The following is a 16603-nucleotide window of genomic DNA, read 5'->3' as shown; positions in this document are numbered from 1 at the left end:
TTACTAGGGTCGTTTTGCAGCGTGTGGTAAGGTTATCGCGTAGTATCTCCTTTACTGCCAACAGACGTTGTTGTTTTTTCGGGTTGTAGTTAGGCAACCGTTACTTTGTTTCGCCGGCTTGCTTTATAATTAACTTAATAAATTGAGTCTTACGGCTTAAAAGTAATAGCCCAGGGTTTCGCAGAGTAATTCTTGTTTATAGCCAAGGCGAAACTTGTGTGGAAAACCTTTTCCCCATACCTGCAACAGCAACCACCTTTTTTTTTCGGTTGGGTTAGGTTTTGGACGGTGTATCACTGCCTCCTTATTTTCAATGGAGCAGTTACCAGACGCATTATCTTGACTATATACTGGAGACTCGTGTTGTAATTTAGGAAATAAAATTTTTCCGGAGTTATTTTTAATTAAGTTCGTGTAATGTAATGTACGTTTACTACTTTGAGTGAGTGATTATTCAAACCACATATCCGTTAGGGAAGAGCTGGCTATCCAGCACATGTTTTATGTACAGTTATATTCCAACTAGAACTTTCTTTTCATTTTATCAGATTTTTCTTCTTGAAATCTTTAACAATCTGACATTTTCTAAGCCTTTGTACTTGAATTAAAGGGGAGGGGGTGTAGAAAACGTCACCCCCGACGTCGTGCATAATGTATTTGAACTTAGGCCTAGAAATTTTTGACTCATTTAGATTAGTCAACTTTAGTTGGGGAGTGTGAACAGAAGTTGGACAAGTTGAATCACAAATATTTGACCCATTTAGTTGAGTCAAAAGTTGTATCGTTTGAAAGGCCTTGGGAAAACATGTGATATTGACGTAGATGTGCCGAGATTTAAGCGACCTATGAACGTCGACCCCAATGTAATAAGTTCTCTTTGCCTGTTCTGAACGAGTAAAACTAGTGCCTACGATTGTCCTATATTTGTGAATAGCCAATGAAACGCGAGGAAGCAGGAGCGGACGGTTTAACAAAGTTTTCAGCCCTCCCCTTACCTTCAATCAGATCATACTATGCAGCCTGTGGCCTCTTTATGATTCCAAGTGGAAGAAATCTATATTTATTACTGGCGACTTGGGAAATTTGTACAACTTTCAGATGCAACTTCAATTTCAGTAGTTAACTTTCTTTTCTATTGTAATTGTTAATGTATGAATTTGTTCATGTAATTATGATTAGATAATGACGTTAGTTTGGACCTCGGCCTTTAAAATTGGAATTTTTCGAAGGCGGAATAGAGAATTTCCCCGAATATATTTGAAAAGGAATTAATGCTAAATTTTGCTAATGACCCTTTCATAATAGCTCGTTTATTATATAATGAAGGCTTTAATGAATAACTAACATTTTTGAATTTATATATTATATATATAATATCGTATCTTATATGTATGTTTGCTACGCTTTGAAGCCTCCCCCGCGTATTATATCATAGACTCGCTTCAAAATAATATATATAATGAAAAGCCCCCGCACACATAATTCTGTATCCACAACAACCGAGAACCCATATTCGTTATGAGAACCATCAAAGATAGAATTGAGTTGTTGTGCCATCACTGTTCTCGCGTTTCCCCCTCCAACTATAAGCCTCTTCCACGTAACTATAGAGGGGAAGACAGAGGTATAAAACACTGCCTTTTGGCGCCTGCGCACAAGGCGTTTTGCTTTCAGAGAGTGCGCAGAGACGGCTCGATACTGAGGGTTGCCTACCCCCTTTTTTGCATCGGAGAGGATTTCTACAGTCATATTGGCAAGCCTATAACAACCCAGTAAGCAAAATGAGCTCATCGCAACCTAACGCGACTATTCGCACGTTCTGAGGTATAATTTAGGTTCTTACTACAACCGCAATTACGCGCCTTTAAAATCGCCCAAAATTTTAATGAGTGTATAGTAACTTAAGTAATTTACACACAATTTGCGCACAAAAGCGGGCGTAGCCTATCGAGCCTTTAAATTCACAAAAGAAAACAAATTGATTGTAATTAAAGAACCCTAACGTTTGTTTCGTTTATGTTTAAAAATAATGGTCGACTAAAACCCACTATTTAAATTAATCATAACTGTCTTGGGTAGAACCAAGGCTTAAAATGTATCGATAAGACTGAGGTTATCACTTGACTGAAGGTTCAGATATTAATTTTTCTATTTTGTGATATTATTTTCCATGTCAGAAAATGTAAAATTTTGTTTAAATTGCAACATTTGTGGTTTGAGGAGTTGGGTACAAATTTGGTACAGCACGTGATTAAGGTGGTATTTACGGTGTGTTAGTTTAAGTAAGATTAGGTTAGGTTGTTGTTGATGAAGGGGGTGACGTGTTGCCACTTCGTGCACCGATTCCTAGGGTATATAGAGCACCCCGAGCTAGTTAGTTTTAAAACAAGTTAGGTTTGATTAAGTTCAACGTGAGTCTGCAGGTTTGACGGCTTGCACTCCATGTTGACTTTAAAGAAAATTCCAGCAACTTGTTGATGAAAGAAGTTGTAAAATGGTCTAATATAATATTCAATAAAAAACTGTAGTCTTGCCAGGAGCTTTCATATAGTTTTACGAGCTTAACGTACCCATTAAGTGGAATGATTATGTTTTAAATATATTTAAAATTAAGTTTAATCGTTTGCCTAATGATTTAGTCTGTTTAATCATGATATAAACCCTTTTTTATTTCACAAATCAATAATACAAGAGTGAAGACATAACAAACTTAGAATTAAAACCAAAATCGTGGCATTAAACCTATGCTTTAATACGAATGTATATTCAATCTTTGTTCCCTAATCTTAATAAATATTTCAGTGATATAACTTTCTTTATCAAAAGTTGAGAGTCCAAAATTCAAATACCAACTATTTATAATTTTTCACCTAATAATTTTTATTAAAACTTGGCAAATGAGACTTAAAACTATTTATCACCATGAGGGAAAAAACAAAAATCATCCTGTGGAGAAGGGGATGGATACTTGCCATTCTGATATTAGAATGAGATTTTAATTTTAATCATATAAAAGGATCCCTTAGAGAGCTAGAGCTAGGATTTCGGCAAGTTTCCTGCCCTTCAGATGTTGTTAAACAAGTTATACAACTACACGATGCGGAATTATTTAGTTTCATGTACACGAGTTAGGCTTAGCGGCATAACGGAAGTGACCTAGTAATTCTCCCGAAATAAATAATATTCATAGATAAAGGAAATTATTGGCAACGTTTTCTGAAGGTTTAATTTTCTTTTTTGCAAAGTCAAGGCGAAGTAATTTTGGGTTTTGTGTAAATAAAAAGAAGTGCATCAGCATAAACTAACGAAGTGCTATCCTATTTTTGAATTAGGTGACTTTTGGAATCTGCCTCCGTGACGTAACGAGCTGTTTTGGGAAGTTGTCTGTACGCGCCACCAAGCGGCCACCTTACGAAACCGACTGACAGGAGAGAGGGGAAAAAGCTTACTCGACGTTGTTGTTTCTCTACCCCGTTTTCCCTTAAACCGCCGAGTTTGAAAAACCACCATTTCTAATCTACAGACTAAGACTCAAAAGAAAAAAACCAAAACAAGACATCATTTTCGGTGATAAACTCTTACAGTGACGTAACGTGTGGTTCATATTCCTGGATCTGATTTCGTCACGATTTTTGGGTGAGTACCGAACGTTTCTCAGGGATGTGGGTACAGTTTTCGGTCGAGGGCAGAGGCTTCTAGCCTACTTCGTCCGGCAGATATTCTAGTTGTGCGTCTCCGTAAGGCTAGGCTCTTCCAGGACGCCGAGATTAAGGCTATTCCTAGCTTCGCGGAGAATTTTCTCGTTCACAAAATCGATACGTTATATAGCGCGGCGGCGTTTTTCCTCTGCAAGGCTATAGAATCATCTCCAAAACCTAACCTTAGCTCGCTCTAGGTCCTCTCTCCAGGCTCTTCCAGCATCCCTTGACTCCTATAGGTTGACAACGTTCGTTGCCTTGTCGCCTCGTTTGATATATTTTGATTGTGTTGGAAATGAGTATATTGACTTAACCCTAATCTAAAGCTCTTTTAATTCCAAAAATATATACAGTTGTGGCAGTTCATAACCATAACCATATCAAAAGTTGAAAATGGGTGGGGGTTTGAGTCAGTTTGATGTTAAGGTTTTGACTCGTTGTATTGTCAACAAACCCCCAAGGCTTAAGATGCATTGGATGCATTTTGAACTTACTACACGCATGGACGAACCAATACTGTTTCGTCCATGCTACACGTAAATTGTGACGCGTAAGCAATATGCCACTATCACGATCCGATTTGTATAATTGGAGCGTTTCAATGCCTTGTTTCAACTATAGTTATTTATAGCGTTTAACTCGTAACACTCAATTTGAATTCCGATGTCAGAGTCAGTCAGACCAAGGCTTAGATGAGGAGTATGGTTTGTTGGTTAGCTTGTGACGTCATGATGACTTTAACAAGCGCTTTCGATTGGTATAGAGTGCTGTCAGTTGTGACGTCAGATCCAAGGTTAAACGTCACGAGTCTGCCTTTAGCAATGGGCGGCCATGACAGTTACCGTTTTTTCTTTATGGGAAAACAGCATGGGTGACGTCACACCGGCGCTTCTGACAGCGCTATATTACTTGCTGAGCTTGGAAAGGAACTCTTACAAATGACATGAGAGCTAGGCTAGAACGTCTAAGGTTTCTGTTTGTGACGATCGGCTTTCCATTTCAATCGCGTTTAGTTTGAGGTTTTTTAAAACTTTAAATATGATAAATACGCGTATATTTTAGATAACACGGAACTGTATGAAGTGTTTATCTAATAAGAGTGTCAAAGTTATCTTAGATGGCTTAACACTTGCCCTAAATTTACGACTACACTTCAAATCGTTGCAAAATGAGCCTCATTCAAATTGGCAAGCCTTTCACGAATAATTATATATTCAATGATTCAAATTAATTGAATCCCCGAATCAATTTAAATGCGCGCCTAAACCTTTTGAATAGAAAAACCTGCGAAAGAAAAGTGGATTTCTACATCAGCAAGAAGCGATATCTAGTTTACTAGGGAGAAGGTATAAGATGTCTAATAGCGTTTTCCTTTGGGTCCTCGCGGAGCGCTCCCAAGGAGCAATAAAAATGGTAGTAGTAGTTTCCAGCTTCGTTAAAGACTGTTTTTGAAGAATAGGATCTCCTAGTTTTATTCCTCCATGGGAGCGCTCCGCGAGGACACAAAGGAAAACGCTATAAGTATTCGCACGCCATAGTCCCAGTCCCCCTTTCAAAATACAAGGGGGGACGTAAAAGGGGCCGGGCTATTTCGCCTCTCCCCAGTCGGAAAATACGTAATATTCGTCATTCGCGTCGAGCTGACATGAGTTTTCAAGAACCAATGAGATGCTGGTTGAAATTTAGAGGCGGGGATTAACTCCGGACCTACGTTTGGACTGGAGATAAAGCTAGAAATGTGGCGAATTTATACCTTCTCCCTAGTAAACTAGATATCACTTCTTGACATCAGCTAAAACTTTCTTCTAAAATAAATAAAAAATACCAGTTTTTCTTCACCTCTCTCTGTCTCTATCGTTTGAGAAGTAATTGAAAATTCGCGATCATGAGGTCATGTTTTTATTTGACTGGATCGAGTCACGTGCTGGGTTTTACTTTTTTTTCATTTATATATCACGAGAACACGATGGAATTATCATATAAAACTTTTATACCTTTCGGGCGGTTACGTTTATAGAAGTTAAGCAATAAGCCCCCTTTTTACCATCGTACTCGTTGTTAAGATAAATTGACGAATAGGATCTAAAATCATTAAGGGTACAAATATTCCTGGCACTAAGGATTAAAAAGATTTATTTTTCCATTCAATATCGGTAAAATAATTTTCATGTTTAGTGGGAAAAGGTTTTAAGTCGATTATGGTTATTTTACTTTTCACGCGTATATAGTCTATTAAAATACGTTGGTTTAGTTAAACTATGTTTTACCTAGTTTAGCGTGAACTAATGAAGAATTGAGGTAAAACTAAATCCCGATGTAAATGGTGATACTTTTTATGGTCTCTGGCAGTCTAGCATACTTGGTTTTACTACTCAAAGAGGTTTTGAGTGAGTTCCAAAATTTGGAAAGTGTTTGTAAACTTATTGTAGGATATAAATTGGTAATTTACGGTGGTATTTGTTTATTTAAGGTGGTATTTGTTTATCTAAGGCGGTATTTGTTTATTCAAGGCGGTATTTGTTTATTTAAGGCAGTATTTGTTTATTTAAGCCGGTATTTATTTATTTAAGCCGGTATTTGTTTATTTAAGGCGGTATTTGTTTATTCAAGGCGCTATTTGTTTATTCAAGGCGGTATTTGTTTATTCAAGGCGGTATTTGTTTATTCAAGGCGGTATTTGTTTATTCAAGGCGGTATTTGTTTATTCAAGGCGGTATTTGTTTATTAAAGGCGGTATTTGTTTATTAAAAGCGGTATTTGTTAATTTTACGGTTAATTACCATTGTAAAATTACGGTATGATACAAATCGGTAATTTACAACGGTACTTGGTAAATTACCGGTAATTTACCGTCCCTACAGACACGCACCTCTATTTTCATCGCTTGTTATTATTATTATTTTTATTATTATTTGTTAGTAATCGTATTTAGTACAGTTTCCCATCCAGGTAAAAAAGGCCCAATTTCCGAAAACCCGATAAAACATTTTATTCATCGTCACGAAAATCTATTTCTCCGCTCCCCCTTCCTCCCTCTGCGCATTAAGACGGTTCCCCTAGACAAGGAAAATCTTACGAAACATTATATATAGGTCTCATATTAATTAGTACTTCCTTTCCCCACTGGCAAAATTTTTTTTACTTCTCTATCTGGCCTCTTGCCAACAGCATCTATAGACCTTTTCAATTAAAATACCTCGTAACCTTTCTCTATACTTAAACAAACCCGGTAATATTTCATAACCGTACCGTTGTCAAAGCCGGCCATGACCTTACGCTTGTTTAAAATTAAATAAGTCTATCCTATTTGAACCTTAACTCGCCTTAGAATGAAAGATTTATCTCTTTATCGTTACGCTCATTTAGGAAATTAAGGTTTTATAGTCATTAAACGTAGTATCATAACGCTCTCAAAATACAAACACACCCTTAATTTTAAAAATGGGCCCCCCTTTACGAGAATTATTTTTTGTTTTCAATTAATTGCGGAACTACAAGCCTAGTTTTATATTGTTTTTAGTTTTGTAACTTTTGATAGCTTGTATAAACGTTCCAATTCTAGGTCGTTAACTTAACACGGGGTCATGAAGATTGTATCTTAGACTTATCTGTTGTGTATTTGGAGATAATGTCGAAATTCTATACATTGCTTAATACAGGGTGTTTCTGATAAGTCTGGTGTAAATTAAGAGGGATGTTCTATGGGTGATTTTGAGTGGTAAATGTTCTATGATGATATTTTGCCGTCCGGGTCAATGTTTGTTTTCCAGTTATGATTTGATTGTTTTAGGGATGACCCCTTAATATATCTGGGAAATTTTGAGTCGAAAATGTAACTTCTATCTCCATTTTTCCACAGGGTCAAGGGCCACTGTTTTTGAGATACGATTTGAGTGTTTTAGGGATGACCCCTTAATTAAATTAGAAATCATTGTCTAAATCAGTTTCTTCATTAAATTTAAAAATACTTCAAACTATCTAGACTTGAAAACGGTGGCCCCGGACGGCAAATGTCATCATGGAACATTTGCGACTCAATATAACTCATAGAACTCAATGTACTTCGGTACTACCATCCTTCTTGGAACACGAGGGGCCAGTTACTTGGCGTAATCGTTGTACACGGCTGTACCTTTGACTGTACTAAAACGATTGCGAAAAAGCCTGCCTTTGACAGTGCTGAAATGATTACTCGTAATCCGTGTACAGGAACTCTCCGAGTGGTTAGCCCCTCGTTGGATCGTGAAAATTGCATGAAAATCACATGGATAATTATTAACAGCTCTCTAAAGTTCAAATATTCGACACTAGTAACCTTTGCTATTGATATTTTTTATTGTGGCGGGGGTCATCCATTAAGCCTTGTTGATTTTATTCCCTTTAATAATTTAATTACTTATCCATGCATATTTGTACCGTTTTCACTGAGACTCAAAACTATAACGTTGACAGATAAAGCATGCAATCTAGATGCTTTTAATTTTAACACCCACATTCTCTCCCTCAGAACTCCCGGTAATGTCAAGTAATCTTTATGCGGGTTTCTTTTTATCAACGTTTTAATTAAGGTCTCTAATTAATGGCGTATTTACAACTTCCTCTTTTTTTACTTGATGTTGCGGAACAAACCTTTACGGTGTCTTTTTTTTTTGTTTTGCCTTTTATTTTCTTTATGCTTTTCTTTAGCCTACTGCGCCCTTTACGAAACAGGCTCCTTAAGATGAAAGATCATCCAAGCTGTTATTACAAATGACAACGATTCGTTTAGTCTCGGATAAAATATGGTTTTCTCTACTGTACTCGTTTATTTGTCTTAAGTCTTCTTTATATAGCTTATTTTTCATTTTTATTTATTTTTTTTTTTTTTCAAAATTTAAGATGGGATTATGCCTTGAAATTTTTTAAAGGGAGAATGAAACGTGAGAACAAGTATTGTTGTTGGTAAATTTAGATTGATATGGGTATAGGCATACACAAACTTGAATTTCTGGCATTTGTATTTGGCTGTTCTAAATTAGGCAGGGGTGTTCCAATTTAAGAAGGGGGTGTTCCATTTCAGGACTGACTGTGTTCCAATTTATGCAGGCTGTGTTGCATTTTAGGGCTGACTGTGTTCCTTTTTTTGGACTGACTGTGTTCCAATTTAGGACTGACTGTGTTCCAATTTAGGACTGACTGTGTTCCAATTTATGACTGACTGTGTTCCAATATGGGGCTGATGGTGTTCCATTTTAAGGCAGATTGTGTTCCAATTTAGGACTGACTGTGTTTCATTTTAGGAATGACTGTGTTCCATTTTAGGACTGTTTGTGTTCCATTTTAGGACTGTTTGTGTTCCAATTTAGGAAGGAGATGTTCCATTTTAGGACTGACCGTGTTCCAAATTAGGACTGACAGTTTGAATTTCCCCGACTTTTTATTCCACAATTTGCGAATATTAACAGTATATTTATAAACATTCAAACCCAAGAAGTATTCTCACACTAAATCCCCAATACCCTAAATTTTCTTTTCCCTGATCAGTTTATAGCCCCATTTTTGAGTTCCTTTGACATTTCCAGGGATTTTCCCTGACTCGTGACAATTTTTAAACTTGAGACGATAAGCTTTTAAGTTTAGCGCCCATAGCGAATTAAAGTAACAACTTTAAAAAGCTTATTTCATATTGCGTTTATAAAGATTTTCATAAAACGAGTATATGATTGTTTTTTCGAGTATGTAAAATCGCGATTACCACGCTTAGAACCCGTATCGTGATGTTCAGCACCTGCCCGCCCTGGTGTCACTGTACGCCGCTGCAAGGTTGAGCTGAAAAATTACCATCGACCCAACGAAAATTGAAATTTCACCAAACCACGTACGTTTACGACTCGAGGATTAAAAATATATTAATTATTTATAGGCCTACAGAGTGTTTGTTTCTGATAAGTCTGCCATAAATTGAGGGGGATCAATGTTCTTTGGGAAATCAATATTTTGAGTCGAAAATGTAACTTATATCTCCATTTTGCCACAAGGGACACTGTTTTCCAAAGTATTTTACGGATGACCCCTTAAATTTAATTATGAAAGTGATGCCTAATTTAATTAAGGGGTCATCCCTAAAACGGGTGTTAGGTCATTTTCAAGGTGAAACAGTGCTAGAATATCGTTGTTGCGTCATTTTGAAGGTCAAACAGGGCACGACAATGGGTGTTGCGTTATTTGGAATGTCAAATAGAGTAGAAAAACTGTTGTTTAGTCATTTTGAGGGTCAAACAGGGTACAAAAACGGGTTTTGCGTCATTTTGAAGGTCAAACAAAGTACGGAAACTAGTATTGTGTGATTTTGAAGGTCCAAACGAGAAGATTATCATAAAGATCCAACTAATAAATTTAGTTAATAGTTATGATGTTCTAACTAATCACGTGGCATAACGCTGGTTTTAATTAATTAAATTCGTAGATCATTATGTAACACTGTAGGCGTATCTAACCCAAAAAGGGTTCAAATTTCTCCAAACAAATTTTAATTGCGATTTGTATGTACAGTATCAATCTCTAGTCAATTTGGTTTTTGGTATTTTAGATTGAACTTTCCCAATTAACTCGAGTATTAATTTATACTATTTTTAGGCATAGGGTCTTTCTCTTTTCAGTAAACAGATCGATATTGCCCTCCGGGAGATGATATTGTAATTTTAGACCGAAATGTCTACCGACGCCAATACACTCGCTTCAGATATATCATAATACTATCATGACATCCATAAGTTTGTGTCGAAGGGATATTGACTATGTGCACGTATCTTTTTTCAGAAGAGTAGTGTGGTGTCTTGTGGTGGTGTATTTTTAGTATAAGGGCGTTTACTGATAGCTAAGTTGCCCGAAACAGTAATTATCGCCTACTTCGATCTCTCTCGGACTTTATTAGACCAAGGAAGGGAAATCACAGTAGGCCATGCCTTTGTTCTGTTCTTCCGGTAATGAGGAGGAAGTTTAATAGTAGATGGCGCTAGAGTATCTTTAAAATGTCTCTTATTGATCATGGCAACGTTATAAGCCCTTACAGCAGTTCCATATTTAGGCATTATGTGGTTATGCATGTATATAAAAAGGGGAACTGAAGCTATGTTCACACTTCGGTTCAGAACTGGTTTGCTCAACTTGTTTTTGAAACCCTCTTCATCACTATAGTTCGAATAGCCTTGACTCACACTTTAAGACGCTTCTGTTAGTGAGGCTGTCTGCTAGGACTTCTGCGAAGTAATTTCAAGAAACCCCCGGTTGTAATTAGTTTCTAGAGTATCAGTTTTGTTCCCATTTAACTTTGGAAACGTTTTGAATCGCTTCGAACCGGTTTCCCATGTATGTGTGAACACGGCCTTGTTTGCTAATTATAAGTTTCAATATAAAAAAAAATACTTTGAAACTGTATATGCCTAAGTATACTAATGGATATTGGTCGAAAATACGCTCTTTTAATATAAAGACCTCAATATTTTGTATAATATCATCCCCTTTAGAGTTGTGTATATTATAGTTAATGTATAAAAGGGACACGCTTGAATGATTTTAATTTACATGCCTTTTATGTATAGAGAGGTTTAATGAAAATTTTGGTTAATTAGTACTGTTGCATCAACTATATTCTGGTCCTTGATGTATAGCCTAGAGGCATGTTTAAATTTCTTGGAATTTGACATCTTTAAAACATTTTTTACGACACTAAATGAAGTCAAATGGAATACTAAAGTCAAAAAGTAACTAGGTGCATGGAATCCTCAAGCTGAGGGCATACTCACTCGCAAATTCCCTGTACACAGATCAAAGGGTTTCTTAAGTAATAATTAAGTTATTTAAGCTACAATGTATGCGATGATTTAATTCAGTGACTGAATGGGTTTTTGAGTCTAAGAAACTGTTCACTAAACTGAAATTTTCCAAAGCATAAAATATGCCCAACCAAGTTACTACATCTCAAAAGTTCAATAGCTGAATATTATAAGTGGAAGTTAGTTTTACGAGATTTTAGGCCTTTCTCAAGAAACTATGTTCAAAGTTAGTTTTTAAGTTATCGGGAGTTTGGTCCAGGGAGGAGAGAGGCGAGTGGAGTAGAAATACCGATAACCAAGCCTCTATACCGCCATCTACGGAACGGCAACGAAGTCCCTCCAGCATCCTCAGTGGAGGGCGTTTTGGTAGGGTCGTACGATACATAAACTTCGATAATGCATGCCCCCTGTGTCTTAAAAATAGAAGCCTATTCATGAGAAATAGCTTTTTAAATGGCGCTAGACGGCAGCACCTAACAATCCCCTACAAAAGTTAGGGGCGTGCACGAGGTATTTTCATTGCCGCAGCATGGCCCATGAACATTACTACTCCATCTCAGCTCTTTCCTCCACGGTTTATCCATGGGAATAAACATTCAAACATGTTGCTCAGTCGCAATGTTAAGTATAATTTGTTAGTGACGTAAATGGGTTGTTTTTAAAAAGTATCATTTGAAGTACTCTCTTTATAATGTTAAGTATATGTAAATACGCTAGAAGCATTCTTATTTAGGGATCCTCTGAATTTGGGAAAATTATTTTACAAAGTTTATGCAAATGTTCCGCTTTATTATGATTAAAGTTCGTGCACAAATGTAAGATTGAAATTTACCCACTTGCCTTTCCTCTAAGCCCATAGAGGAATTAAAACTAGGTCCAAGAAGCACTCGACAATGCAAATAAACGAGTTAAAATCTATTAAAACTTCTCGTAAATTTTAAATAAGCATATATGAATTTTGTTTATTTGCAACCTTAATATTAATATTAAAGTTGAAAATTTACCTCAGTCGAGATATCAGAGATTTTTTTCTTCTTTTAAACAATCTTATCAAGCCAGCTTTTTATTGTTTCTCGTAAATAACAATTAGGCCTAACAATGCATAACATTTTCTTCATTTTTCTTTGATCAGACCAGGGATAGATTTAATTTTAGAAGTAGGAATGGAGAACGGTTAGTATTTACTTCAGTCCGACTCATAGACCACCCAGTATAGAGCCCCTCCCTCCAACACGTAGTGAAAAGTTTAAATTATCTTATTGGCTCACTTAAACTACGTTTTGATGACGTTGCTGACGGGGACGGCGAAAAATACGTAATTCCTTTTTACCTTTGTCGCTATGAGTGACCCGCCTCTTCTTTCATACCCCCCCCCCTCCGTCCCGTGGAAGGGGGTCCGGGACTTTGACGCGCGCCCGGATTACTCTGTTCTCCATTCCTACTTATAAAATTAAATCTATCCCTGATCAGACTAATACGTACAATCTCTAGTTAACATTATTGGGAATTTTGCGTAAACTCACGTTTCAAAGTCCTTACTAATAAACAAAACGAAGCGTTTAGGAAAGGACACTAAGGTGAAGCGCTTTTGTCCAGAACTTTTAATTTGCCAGATTAAACGCGTTCGCTAGAACGACTCGCGTCTTGCACCAATAATTTTCGTCGTGTAAACTCGACAAATTAAGTTTAGAGATTTTTGTTGCAGCTACTATCCTTAATACGCATGCACCTTTCCGTTTATTAGTTCATTCTTATCCGTATAGTTGAATCGACCTCCATTCTCAATTGCCTTCGTAAATATTAGAATAAGTTCATAAGATATCTTTCCCAAGTTTGTCACTGGTTACTGAGACCTTGTCATTGGTTACTGAGAGCTTGCCATGAAGTGACGTAGCTGAAACGTCATAGATTCGAGGTAAAGCGACGCCTGATGAGGCGCTGAAAAAGGCTTAGTACAGACTAAATAGGAGGACGTTGGACTCTATAACCGAACAAGCCCTCAGTAAGTCTCTGGTATTACGAAGTATGGGTAGTGTCATACTTATGGAACATATCTTGTAAACTTATGATATTAGCGAGACGCATAAACGAAAGTGTCAAATATGTCGCCGGCAACGTTACTTCAGTGAAACTAGTTGAGATTTTCTCATCGTGAACCTTATACTTAGCATTTGTTTGTTTAACAATATGCATATAGTTACAAATAGGCTTAACACGTTGTTGGGTTTATTGGCTGATAACAGAAACTCTGTTCTTTTCGAAGTATTAATTGAGTATATGCACACTCATTCTTGACTGATAATTTACGTGAACAGGAATGCATACAGCTAATTAGAATCTTTGTGCCTCCATATCTGATATCTCTCGTGTTAGTATCTATACGGGTTTTAATAAAGAATAAATTTTATAATTTAATGCAACCTGAATTAAGTGAAGAATTCCGGTGACGTATACCGAATGCAATGCATTAGTGCCTGTGTAATTATTAAATTAATTAATAATTGACGTTAGTACCTTATTTAATTAAAAAAGATACGCTATATTACGGTGTTTACTAACTGTTAACTTTATGTTCATCCCATAAATATTTTAGATTTCGTTTCTACTTGTTCTATAAAGTCAGAAATAATCCTAAACTTCAGACACTAAAAAGTTTAATTTTAATTTATATTATAAACACTATATTAGCCTATATTACGTAAATACTAAACAGTAAAAGGTCTTTGGACCCACTCGTACGAAGCACGATATTTTTTGAAAAATAATTTATTTTGCAATTTTTAATTTCAATTTCAATTTTAATGAAACGATTCTTATATAGGGGTTATTCATAAAGATAAAATATTCAGGGTCTAAAGTTTTTCAAATATAAAGGGTTTTTTATTCTGATAAGTCAGCTGCCATAAATTAAGGGAAACACCCTGTATATGTAGGATAATAATAAATGTTTTGATTTAGAAAAGGTCTACGTACAACGTTGTTACTACAATGTTTTAAATTATTGTTAGATTTAATTTGAAATCAAGATCAAAGAGTATAAAAATAAATCTGCCTTTTTAGTTACTCTAATCCAAGATCCACTTAAGGTACTTAAAACCACTCGCCATCTCTGGTCCATCCTCCATCATCATCCTTGTCTCATTTTTAAAGCGGTAGTCTAGTAATTAAAAGGAGTATACCGGTCGTTTCTCTTTGCATAAAATGTTCATTACGGTTTTTGATAATTAAAGCGGAAAATTAGTAATGACCGTAACTTCTCTTCTATCATCTTCTTGGAATTTTAAAACCAATGCAAATAGACGTGGAGTGGATACGTATCCCCTCAGGATATTTTTAATTTATTGGTTTGCAAATACATAAGGTTTTCGGTTGATGGGAATTTTTGATGCAAATTAAATTAATTTATGGAGAAAATATGAATTAAAAATGAGTCCTTGAATTATCTATTCAAAGTAGATAAAAATTATCGTATTTTTAACATAGATACGCAAAATTAATAGGGACATTGCAATATGGAATAAACCCCTCCTACCAAAACGTCACAGCTTTTCTAGCCCAATCAGCGTTATTACCCTCACAATATAAACTTCTACTTCGCAAAAGCCTCCACCATGTAGCTGTAAAAGGGAGGAACCTTCTAGAAGCCCCACCCTTTTGCTACTTCCACATAACGCCCATAATAAGTTCATAAGATATGACCCGTAAGTTTGTCACTGGTTACAAACTGGAGTGACGTAGGTCATAGATTCGAGGTAAAGCGACGACTGGTGAGGCGCTGTCAAAGGCTTAGTACAGACTAAATAGAAAGATGGAAGTCCTGCAAAATTAACCACAGAGTGTAGGACTTCAATTCTAGCTTGTCGTTCTCGAACTAGCTCGAGCTGTAAGTCTCTAGCATTACGAAGTGTAGGAAGTGTCATGCTTATGAAACATATCTTATAAACTTATGCTCACATTGGTCGTCTAGTTCTAGCGTCTTGTTTATGGATCTGAAAGTTTCTGTTATTGTTATATTGGTATAATATAATATAAATAAATTTTAAATAAATAAATAAGAGGAATGTTATGGATACCGAATTGAACCAACTCTCCAATCAAAGCGGCGAGTCAGCTGTTTGATTCTTAATTTAACTCGCAATTAATGCGCAATAATACAAACAAAACTAAGCAATTAGATCACGTATTACGAGGCCGAAACTCAATTAAGCTCATCAAATTGAAAATCGAAATTTCACGCATTATCAAAAGGGTCCCCATCATGATTACCCTCTAATAACGTGCCTAGTAAGTAAATAACCAAGCTAATTAGGGAATTTGTGCCCGCATTCAATTTTGATTTTCATCAAAGAACTCATCGCCTATAGAATCGAGACTAAGTAGTTTGCTTACCCTGCAAGTTCTATAACCAGGAATACATACAGTTAAGAGGAATAATTGTGTCCCCATATCTAAAACGTTAATTTCTATGCTGGTTTTGTGGGCGGGCCATCTGACGTCTTTCTAACTGTGATTTCATTCGGTATTAGCAATGCGAGGTCAGAGGTCAGGTGTGGGTGCAAGGTGCAATGCTCAGCGAGGTAGATTTTTCACGAGGTAAAATTAGTCATACATTATGATTAGTTCAGCTCTTGGTATAAAATCAGCCTATAGATATGTTGATAAAATGGGTACGCATTGATTCCTAGTTGCTATATTGATTCCTGGTCTAAATCATAGAGTAGAAGAGTGGTAGCTTACAGTTTTGTCAACGCAGTATAGTCCTCGTCATCACTGCGGTCTTGCGTCTCTCTTATTAGCACTTGGTGAACGAATTCTAATTATAAAATATATTAACTCTGGAGTTATTAAACGACTTTGCAGAGAGTGCAAAGTTGTAGTGCAGTGCTGAATAGATCAAAATGTAATTCATTTCTTATGCAAAAGCCCTGGCAATTGTGTGATGTGTTTACTACATGGGAAAAGAAGCCCTTGAAAGAATTATAAAGTTCATATACGCGTTTTAAATGAAGTAAAGTAATATTTTAATTAGCCGAGTTTAATAACTTCATGTTATTACAAATCTGGATTGACTATAGTTGCAATTTTCAATGA

General features: G+C 36.2%; 1 protein-coding gene across 1 annotated transcript in view; it reads left to right on the top strand.

Moving 5' to 3' along the window:
- Positions 1-16603, top strand: part of ringer (tubulin polymerization-promoting protein ringmaker) — a 201585-nt gene that overhangs the window by 43625 nt on the left and 141357 nt on the right. The window contains exon 2 of the mRNA XM_089869885.1: positions 3333-3636. The gene's annotated coding sequence lies outside the window, so the exon portion shown is untranslated. The remainder of the gene's footprint in view (positions 1-3332; positions 3637-16603) is intronic.

The sequence above is a fragment of the Phalangium opilio genome, unplaced genomic scaffold (assembly GCF_054372755.1).
Source record: "Phalangium opilio isolate 3A_F unplaced genomic scaffold, DU_Popi_V2 ptg000031l_1, whole genome shotgun sequence".
In the NCBI taxonomy this organism is placed as follows: Eukaryota; Metazoa; Arthropoda; class Arachnida; order Opiliones; family Phalangiidae; genus Phalangium; species Phalangium opilio.
This window is presented reverse-complemented; position numbering and strand designations above follow the sequence as displayed.